At 33.7% G+C, this 9531-nt stretch overlaps 1 pseudogene; it reads right to left on the bottom strand.

Moving 5' to 3' along the window:
• Positions 1 to 629: 629 nt before the first annotated feature.
• Positions 630 to 1987, bottom strand: LOC111552966 (annotated as a pseudogene).
• Positions 1988 to 9531: the final 7544 nt, after the last annotated feature.

The following is a 9531-nucleotide window of genomic DNA, read 5'->3' as shown; positions in this document are numbered from 1 at the left end:
CTAGCCAGTTATCCCAGCAACATTTACTGAATAGAAAGTTCTTTCCCCATTGCTTATTTTTGTCGATGTTGTCTAAGATCAGATAGTTGTAGATGTCCGACATTATTTCTGGGTTCTCTATTTTGTTTCATTTGTCCTGTTTCAGTTTTTATACCAGTTCTAGTCTGTTCCATTTTGGTTACTGTAGCCCTGTAGTACAGTTTGAAGTTGGTCAACATGATTCCTCCAGCTTTGTTCTTTTGCTTAGGATTGCCTTGGATATTTGGGCTGCTTTTTGGTTTCATATAAATTTTATATATTTTTTTCTAATTCTATGAAGAATGTCAATGGTAGTTTGATAGGAATAGCATTGAATCTATAAATTGCTTTGGGCAATATGTCTATATTTTAACAATATTGAGTCTTCTTATCCTTGAACATGGAATGCTTTTCCATTTGTTTGTGTTATCTCTGATTTCTTTTAGCAGTGTTTTGTAATTCACACCTTTGGCTAACCAGGGTGAAGAGCTTTGAACAGGATTAAAACATGCAGACTGCACTTTAGTTAACACTATTTTTCTCTCAGAGTCATGCTAAACTTTCCATTTTGGGGAAGTACAAATGCTAATAGTCATCTTCATTTTTGGGAATCAACAAGGAGTTCCTCTTTCTCTATCTTGTTCTGAAAGATAAACAAAAGCTTGAGGCATATGTATCAGTACATAAACCACAGCATGAAAACCCCCAATATACACCCAGTCTGTATTTGCCTTTTGCTGTACATATCACATTCCAGATAATACCTTGGTAAAACATTTCATGTCCTGAGTAAGTAGTACAGCTCAGCCTGTTGTAGTCATATGGACACAGATTATCTTCCATAGGCAAGATGGGTAAAGGTTCCGGTTTCTCTTTTTGGATCCTCCCATCTTTTTTTCCAAATGGCAAATCTGTTATAATAATTTCCACAGAGCCAGTTCTCAATGGCATACTTCAGATATCCCACTGAACAGCCTCTATGGGCAAACCCCGGGATGGTTTGCCTTCTTTAATTTGTCTTCTCTTGGTCAATAAAGATTTTATGTTATTTGCTGCTCTATTCACAGCCAGTGGATTATTATCACCAACAATATGGTAGTAGTCAGATTACTCCATAGCTCCCTGCATTGGTATTGCCCCTCTCCCACAAATTGAATTGACTATTATATCATAAGACAGAGGATCACAGATCCAGATCCCATTATAAGCAAGAGTTGATCTAACAGTAATAGGTACAAAATGTATTATATTACTTCAGTGGAGACTCTCTTCAGTAAATGCAATGTCCACAATAATTTCATTATCATGGATGTTTAAAAAAACTTTCACGTCGAAGTTGGTCATATCAGCCTTTCACTTAAATTAATCTTGAACAGCACCCTCAAAATGTTCTGTGACCTCATTTGAGGTAAAGCAATATTTTCTCCTGCCCTGTTGCATGTGACTCTAAACTGTAGCTCTTGAGGCTCAGGTTCATATTTTGAGCTTTCGTTAGTGTCATCTTTGCAAGATGCCAAATAATCACCTACTAATATTGATATCTCCTCTATTGGTAGCAGGAGTTTCATAGTAATTGAAGATATGTGAATCTAAAGCATTGTTAGTGAATGTTTTTTAACATCTCTCTCATATATTTTGACTTCTTGCCCATTTCAATCTTACTTCACTTAAATTCTAATTTATCTTTTTTGTCGTATTTTTTTCCTTAGGACTGGCATTAATTTTTCATACTTTTAAAGGGTTTGACCATATGAGTTTTCTTGCCAAGTCTTCAAAAAAATCCTTTGGAACTTCATCTATTGTTTATTTGAACTGGTAATCTTGAAACTCCTGAACAACCACAAATAAGATATCAATTGACCTTAGACAATAAATTTCTGAGATTACTTTCTGTCACTTCCACAGACTTCTGGTTCTCATGAAAGTTTACATCTAGGAATTGGTTAGGGGTTTCTTCAATATAAGACATGTTGGCAGTGCTTCCAAAATCCTTAACACTGTACCAGACTTGGATGCATGGATGGACATGATGAGAGATGTGGGAAATATTGGTTACCAGTGCAGACCCTTTCAACTCCTGGGATTGCTTTATTAATACTTTTCAGACTGATTTGTTAGCACATATATATGCTACCAATTTTTGTATGTTGATTTTGTACCCTGCAACTCTACTGATTCATCTATTATTTGTAATGTTTTGGTGGAGTTTTTGGGTTTTTCTAAATACAAGATACTGTCATTTGTAAATGAAGAAAATTTGATTTCTTCCTTTCTAATATTGATGTCGTGATTTTTTTTCCTCTTGCCTAATTGCTCTGGCTAGAACTTCCTGGACTATATTGAATAAAAGCAGTGAAAGTGGGGATTCTTTTTCTCGTTCCAAATCTTAGAAGACAGGTTTTCATTTTTCTCATTACCTGTTCTTCCATTCTCATTTTCTATTTCTCAATAGTATGATATTGGTTGTGGATTTGTCCTACGTAGCTTTTATCATGTTAAGTTCAATTTTTGAAAGATTTTGTAATATGGGAATGTTGAATTTCATTGAATGCTTTTTCAGCATCTATTGAAATAATCATATGTTTTTTTATCTTTGATTCTGGTGATGTGATGTGTTATTTTTATTGACTTGCATATGTTAAACTATTCTTGTCTCCTCGAGATCAATCCTACTTAATCATGGTGAATGAACTTTTTAATGTGTTGTTGAATTCTGTTTGTTAGTATTTTGTTACTAATTTTTGCATCTAGGTTCATCACAGGTACTGGCCTATCATTTTCTTTTTTTGTTGTGTTTTGATATTAGGATGATTCTTGTCTTTTAGAATGAGATTGGAAATATTATCTTCTCATTTTTTTTCAAATAGTTTGAATGACATAGGGTTTTTTTTTAATAGAATTCAGCAGTGAATTCATCAGGTCTTCTATTTTCTTTGATGGAAAATTATTTTATTGCTGCTTCAATCTCATTGCTTATTTTAGATCTGTTCAGATTTCTTATTTCTTCATGGTTCAATCATTATATGTTGTGTGTGTCCAGGAGTTTATCCCATTTTTTCCAGGTTTTTCAATTTGTTGATATAAATTGTTCCTAACAGTCTCTAATGATCTTTTGAATTTCTACGGTATGAGTTGTAATGTTTCCTTTCTTGGCTCTGATTTGATTTATTTTGATTTTCTCTCCTTTTTTACTTAATTAGCCTAGCTAATCATTTGTTGATTTTGTTTTTCTTCTCAGAAAAGCAACTTTTTCATTTGTTGACCGTTTGTGTTTTTATTAGTCTCAATTTCCTTCATTTCTGCTCTGATCTTCATTATTTATTTTCTTGTACTACTTTTAGCTTTGGTTTTTTCTTGTTTTTTTAGTTCCCTTAGTTCCCTCACATGCAATGTTACATTGTTTATTTGGGGTCTATTTTGTGAGATATGCATTTATTGTTATAAGCATTTTTCTTAGTACTGCTTTTGCTATATCTCATAGATTTTTGTATGTTGTGTTTCCATTTTCATTTTTCTTAAAAAGTATTTTAATTTTCTTCTTATTTTATTGATCCATTGGTTATTCAGAAGCATGTTGTTTAATTTTCATGTAGTTGCATAGTTTTCAAAGTTTCTTTTGTTTTTTTTTTAATTTCTAATTTTATATCACTGTGGTTAAAACAGATTCTTGATATGATTTCACCTTTTATTCAAAGTTGTGACTTCTTTTATGGTCTAAAGTATAGTTTCTCCTGAAGAATGTTCTATGTGCTAATGAAAAGAATGTATATTCTACAACAGTTGGATACAATATTTTGTAAATGTCTTTTAGGTTCATTTGGTTTAGAGTATAGTTTAACTCTGATGTTTTTATGTTGATTTTATGCCTGGATGATCTGTCTATTGCTAAAACTAGGGTGTTGATGTCTACTACTATTATTGGATAGCAGTCTATTTTGCCCTTTAGATGTATTAATATTAGCTTTATATACTTGGGTGCTTCAGTGTTGGGTGCATATATACTTACTATTGTTATATCATCATGCTGAATTGACTTCCCTTTTTTTTTTTTTTTATTGTTTTTGACTTAAAGTCCATTTAGTAGAGACTCTTATAAGTATAGTTATTCCTGCTATTATTTTTTTCCATTTACATGGAAAATCTGTCTTTCTCTTCACTTTAAGTCTAGTATGTCTTTATAGGTAGAGTGAGTTTCTTTTAGGCAGCATATTGTTGGGCTTTGTTTTGAAACCCACTCAGCCACTCTGTGTTTTAATTGAACAATTTAGTCAATTTACATTAAATGTAAATTTAAGGTTTTATACATCTCTTGCTTTCTACTTTGGAAATTGTTGAATAAATGGTTTGAAATTAAGGAGGATTATAATTTGAGTTTATTTTAATTCATTTTGAAATATATTTAGAACTATCACATCTTTTATTTTTAAAAAATATTGTATTCTATTATTGTCAACATACTAGCAAATGCATTATTGTTTATTGTAATGTACATTCCAGAGTAATGCAATAAATAAGGAATAATTTTTATGGTAAATAGTAAAAAGCAAAAGGAAAAATGTTTCTGAAAGTTTAGTAAGAATAAATTTTAGAATTTAAGAAAAATAGCTATGTTTGGAAACTACTGATCCATGCTTTCAGAATTAATTTAGGTTGCTAATTGATTTCTTAAGTCAATAAACGTTTTTTGACCATGTTATATATAAATTAGACCCTGAAGATACAATACCAGGCATGTTCACTACTTTCAAGAAGTTTATAATACAAGGACAAAAATCTGTGCATACCATATAGCGATTCATAGAATTGGAGGAATAAGTCAAAAGTCCCTAAAACTGAGCAGATGTTAAGAAGAATAGCTTATTGTCATATGAGGGCATTATTTTGAACTTCCAGTAATAAATGGGAGTGAAAATTATAATTTGGCCTGCATATAATATAAGGAGGTGAGTTAACTATTAGGGAGTTTTATTTATAATTATTCTGATTACCCAGTGAGTTATAAAACATCAGGGTTGTTTCTAAATATATATTTAATCTATTAGATTATGTTGACACATGAATAGTACTTCTTTGTGAGTTTAAAAATATGCAAAACATTAAACACAGATGTGGATAAGAGTAAAATAAAAGTGGATGATTGGTGGATCATGTCATCCCTGAAAATTGAACACTAAGGATCTTTTGTAACTTTAAAAAATATTTTCCCTCCTTAAATAGAAGAATCTTCCATGTGAGTTCAATTCCATAATTTATAAATGAGATAATCTGCAAAATTTCAGTACTTTTTAGCAGTAAATATGTTTCACATTTGTTCTAACACATTGTTTCACTTCCATATTAAGTGAATTACAGGCCAGTTGTAGTGGTCCATGCCTGTAATCCCAGCACTTTGGGAGGCCAAGGCAGGCATATCACAAAGTCAGGAGATTGAGACCATCCTGACCAACATGGTGAAACCCCATCTCTATTAAAAACACAAAAATTAGTTGGGGGTGGTGGTGTATGGGTAATCCCAGCTACTCGGGAGGCTGAGGCAGGAGAATCACTTGAATGCAAGAGGTGGAGGCTGCAGTGAGCTGAGATTGTGCTACTGCACTCCAGCCTGGTGACAGAGCGAGACTCCGTCTCCAAAAAAAAATAATAAAAAATAATAATGATAATAAGTGAGTTATGAACATATTTTCAATAACATTATCATAATGCTTATTGAATGAACACACAGGTAACTTGAATCAAGAAATTTTAATCTACTCTTGTTTCCTCATGCCTGGGTTTTCACTGCTGTTTGAGACTGGCCCCACTCCTTCAACTGTCCTCTTCATTAACTTTATCTGAGAAGTCTTTCTTTCTTGCTCTCCACTTGAGATATTGAGACACAACTAGAACATTCAATTTGCTGGGCTTCTTCTTAGCATTAATCCCCTCTGAATGTAGTTATACAATTCAGTTAGTTTTCTGTCATCATGTCTTTGCAATCGTACTGACAAAGAGATTACTAAAAGTAAAACTAATATTGCTCATTATCTGTCTTGACATCCAAATTCCTTAAAGATATTTCTTTAAGAAAACACCGCATTCTTTTATTCCAGAGGATATTTATGTGTTTTTGAATACAGCAGTTTCTACATATTACAAATTAAACTAAAATATAGATGTAATATCCATTGTAAAAAATATTTGAGCTTTATCAGAGCTGATAAAAAGAGGTTAAAACCTTGAAAAATATCATAAATTCAATGCCATTATGTTGTGTTTTATAACAGAAATCTCATTTAAATTGTTAAAAGAAGACTTGGTAATTTATCTTTTCCCCATTAGGCTCGGTGCATTTTGGTAGATGAAGTTTAGAAAGAGGAAGGGAGCTCAGACTTAATAGTTGGAGCCAACTAATGTACTGCCATTCTAGTTGTTATGTTAAGATACTAGTGATAGAGTATTCAATCTGTGTGTTATTAGTAGTAGTATTGGCAATGAGAACGTGTAAAGCAATAATTCTCAGCTGTGGTAAGACAGGCACAGCAGCCTTCAGAGCTACCTCATATATGGTTCTCACATTCCCCTAAATTACCTTAATCTATAAATCACTTTTTTCCCATGAATCACTGGTAAAAGCTTTGAAGAACATCCTACTACTAGGGTGAAGACAAAGCCTGGGCTGTCCCAGGCAGTTCCTCTCTAACTCAAGATGTCACATTTCTTAGGAGGCATAGGAATAAGACGTTGGTACTTTCAGGCAGATCCACCCTATCTCAGAATATTGCATTCCCTACACATTCTACAGTTATTCTTGAGAAGTACAATCATAAACTCATAAATAATTGGATTGGTTCAAGGCCACCTAAAGAATGGTCCTACATTTGAGAGTAGAATAATAGCTTTCAGAAACTGTTGGGGAAGAGGGTGTATAAGGAAAGCAGAGATACTAGTCAGAGGGTACAAAGTATTAGTTAGACAAGAGGAAAAAGTTCTAGTGATCTACTGCACAGCATGGTAATTATATTTAATAATAATAATATAGTGTATATTTTAAAATTACTAAAAAAGTAGATTTTTGTTGGGGTGATCAGACCCAACACCAGATCGTGGGGGTGAAGAAGTCTGGCGGAGTCAAAGGTATGAGAAAAAGACAGTTTGAGAGAGAAAGTGGGACCAAGTTTCGAGGCTGCAAAGGCTCTGAACTCTGGGAGCCCAAGCTATTTATTGGTGATCAAACAAAGAACAGGTGGTGAGGATGTAGGGGTTGAAAGGAAATGGTGTATCAAGTGAATGAGAAACATATGGCTACTTGAGATGATGGGAGTGCTAGAAGCAAGGAGCCAGCAAGTCTAGCAGACATGCAAGCCCTGCCTCAGTTTCTCTCCCAACACTCAGCTTTTCTCCCAACAATTTTAAATGTTTTACCAACAAATAAATAATGACAATGAATATTGTAATTAACCAGATTTAAGCATTCTACAATATATATGTATGTTATAACATTATTTTAAAATATTTACAATTATTATTTGTCAATTAAAAATAGAATTAAAAAGAAAATATGGTTATATGGTAGAAATGAAAAAGTAAACCAGACTGACATGATATCTCTCTTTAAGTAACTACTTATTTTCTATAGAAATATATATACAAAGACTTAATTACATTTGTGATAAACACAATGAGATTATACCATACAATAGGCAGGGATTATATTCTTGGGAGTTAGACTTCTCTAAGAAGGTGATTTATTAGTTGAGATAAGAAAAACAAGTAGGAATTAGATATAAAGAACAGGAGGTGATAAAAATTAGGTTTAAAAAAGGAAAGCTGGTTGTTCTGTGGATGAAAGGAGTTTAGTATGTTTTTAAAACTGAGAGAAAATGGGATGGCTTTATTGTAAATATCTTGAAGACAGTGGTTCACTACAACTTGAAGAGGTGATCACAGACAAATTCCTACAAGACCTTATTCTCCAATCAATTGAATGTCATTATTCTTTTGGGTATATACCCAATAATGAGATTGCTGTACCTGGGCGATGAAATATGTACACCAAACTAACATGGTGTACAATTTATCTATGGAATCAACCTGAACATGTACCCCTGAAACTAAAATAAAAGTTTTTATAAAATTTGAGTGTCATTAAGGAGTTCTTTTTTTAAAATCAGGTTTGTGATCTGATCAAAATTCTATCGTAGACATCTTTGACTGCTGTGGGCATTAGGGAGTGGCAACAAAAGTGGAAGCAGATAGACTTGCACTACTGCATGGCCCCTTGTAGCAATCAGCCAGAAATCAGAAGCTCCTCTGTGTTCATACATGGAGGGCTTAAATGGAAAGAAGTACAGGTTTACTCAATCATTGCTGGAACAAAGAGGAGCAAAGTCATCACTCATGTTTTCAGTTTGCAACAACAACACGGTTGCTCTCGTGGGTCTCAGAAATTATTGTAAAGCTTAAATTTCAGAGCTCCCAAATATCTCAATCTGAAGCATCAATATAAATGCTCTCATCAAGTCTAATGTGAAGTCATAGTGAACCCCACTTCTGCAACTGCCTCCAAACGATGATGACCTCTATTTCTCTTCTTACTTCCAAATCTTCTCTCTCTTCTGACTTCTAAATTTTTTGTGAATGCCTCCCATAAACTGACTTTGTCTAGAACTACAGAAGAAAGGACTCTGGGAAATGAAGTTTTCAGCTTTACCCATGAAAGTCATATGATATCTCAGGGGAGAGGTCGAGGCGATGATGAATTGACAACAGGCAATATAAGAAAACCCACCCCTTCATCAGTGGAGGGTTCATACACACCCCTTTTGCCAATTTAAAATTCTCGAGTGACAGCAGTTATAAAATCATTCTTCAGCCTTACACGAGGCAACTATTTCCTGTCTCTTTTATGGGATGTTATCCATTTTCTATAATAAAGACTTGATCATTCTCTCCTTCCAAAAAGGAAGAGTATTGCTCTGTATATCGTAATATGCATCTTGGAGTGACATTAACTCCTTTTCTAGTGACGTCTCAAGATTTTTTGATACAATGTAACATAAATACTAAATTATGTGATATCTTATCTTGGATTCTCTCTGAAAGCAGAGGTTAAGACAAAGATTTGGCTGTAAGTAATTTGTTTGGGATATGCTCTAAGGAAATAAGAATGAGGCTTCTAGGAGAATGAGACAGAGGAGAAGAAAAACAAAATGTGTGTCACTGAGCTAGAAGCTACCATGGAGAACGGGAGTCACTCTCAATGGACACTCTCAGTGTCAGTGTAGATTTAATTAAAGACTCTGCCGTGGATAAAAGACTAGCATATTTTCCCACTAATTCCCATTCTCCAATTATTGAGAATAAATTACCCTCTCTGAAAGGCAATAACATCCTTGTATTTCCCAACGGGCCCGTTTGTGGGCCAGGTGACTTCAGAAGAAAAGTCTTTAAAGCACAACAGTGAAGAAAATGGGCAGAAATGAGGTGCTTTAGCCTGCACAGGAACTTGCTAACACAGCAGAGGGAATTAGAGAC

The sequence above is a fragment of the Piliocolobus tephrosceles genome, chromosome 19 (assembly GCF_002776525.5).
Source record: "Piliocolobus tephrosceles isolate RC106 chromosome 19, ASM277652v3, whole genome shotgun sequence".
Taxonomy (NCBI): Eukaryota; Metazoa; Chordata; class Mammalia; order Primates; family Cercopithecidae; genus Piliocolobus; species Piliocolobus tephrosceles.
This window is presented reverse-complemented; position numbering and strand designations above follow the sequence as displayed.